The 1643-nt window shown below is 47.3% G+C and overlaps 1 pseudogene; it reads left to right on the top strand.

Moving 5' to 3' along the window:
• The first annotated feature begins 126 nt into the window (after positions 1 to 126).
• Positions 127 to 1643, top strand: part of LOC104854504 — a 6879-nt pseudogene continuing 5362 nt past the window's right edge.

Here is a 1643-nt window from a genome sequence, read left to right as displayed (position 1 = left end):
TATTTTCACATGGTGTTTGCAGAAAAATTATGAATAAAAGTTTAAATTGTGGGCTACTACCCTTTCGCCTTACCCAAAACTTACAGGGCAGGCAGAGGTGGGCATAAAGGAGGTAGTGAGGTGGGGTGCACGGCTGAAGGTGGCCTAGCTCTGCTCCCTGAACCCAGTGACCTGTGATGGTCTCAGGAGATCCTCCCGCGGCCAGGCCTGAAGGAATAGCCAGGGTCTACTGGGGGCTCTGAGTCCCAGGGCCTGGCTTCTGAAGGTGGAGTGCTGGGAGACCAAGGTGGGCGGCATGCACCATCTGCTGTTTGTACTGCAATTGTTGCTGCTAGGCGCCCCCTTGACCCCATGGCCCGAGGCTGCCGAGGCCAGGGCCACTGGTGCATGGAGTGCTTGGTCTGCCAGCTCCTGCTGGATATCAGCACAAACAACATTACTCAGTTGCTGGAAGATGCATTTAAGGACTTCCCTCTCCTAAAGGAGCTACAATTGGCTGGCAATGACCTTTCTTTCATCCACCCCAAGGCCTTGCCCGGATTGAAAGAATTTAAGTTCTTGAGCTGCAGCTGCAAACAGTCCCCAGCGAAGCCATTCACAGGTTGAGCACCGTGCAGTCCTGGTGCCTGGCTATCAGCCACCTCACCTGGGTCCCTGAGGCCAGTTTCAAGGGGCTCGTGCAGTTGCCACACTTGTGGCTGGCTGACAACAGCCCGATGGGGGTGCCAGGGAGTTCCCACAGCAACCTGCCCGTCCTGCGAGTGCTCACCTTGGCCCTCAACAACATCTCTAGCATCTCCCAGGCTTCACGTTCACCGACCCGCTTATGCTACATCTTTATAGGAATAAAATTAAAAGCCAGAGTCAGTACTGTTTTGATGGCCTGGAGAACCCGCAGACCTTCAACTTGAATTCTAGTAAATTGGAAGAATTTCCTGAGGCTATGAAAGTCCCTCCTAGCCCAAAAATCCTGGGGTTCTACTGTAATGCCATTTCTGTCTTCCCTAATGGAGTGTTCAGTGGCAACACTCTCTTGAAAACTAGCATTTATAGGATAAACTTTTAACTTCTGTGAGCAACTCAGCTTTTCTGAGGTACCACAGCAAATCACACAGAGAAGTTTTAAAAAAAGAATTAGGAAGTGTTATGTATGTGTAACATCCCATGAGGACTGTATTCGTTATATACTAATCAAAATTAAAGGGCAAAACTAAAAAATTTTTACATGATAGCATAGAAGAAAATTCTGGTGACCTGTGGTTTGTTGATAAAGTTTAAGCACCAACTGCACCATCCATTTGAGAAAAATTGCTAACTTGGACCTTGTTGGAAATAAAGCTTACCCACTGCAGAAGACATATTAAGAAAATGAAAAGATAAGGCCTAGGCTTGGAAAAAACATTTGCAATTGACATTGACTATAAAAGGGTTTTATCCACAACACCCACAAAAAAAACAAACTCTAACATCTAAACCACAAGGAAACAACCTTCCAGCTGTGGTGGTGCATCCCTGTAAACCCAGCACTGAGGAGGCTGGAGCAGGGGGATTGCTGTGAGTTCTATGCTAGCTAGCCTGGGCTACACAGTGATTCCAAGCCAGCCTGAACTACATAGCAAGACTTTATCTCAAAAAAAAAAAAA

Source organism: Fukomys damarensis, unplaced genomic scaffold, assembly GCF_012274545.1.
Source record: "Fukomys damarensis isolate Sample0158 unplaced genomic scaffold, DMR_v1.0_HiC HiC_scaffold_39, whole genome shotgun sequence".
Lineage (NCBI taxonomy): Eukaryota > Metazoa > Chordata > Mammalia > Rodentia > Bathyergidae > Fukomys > Fukomys damarensis.
This window is presented reverse-complemented; position numbering and strand designations above follow the sequence as displayed.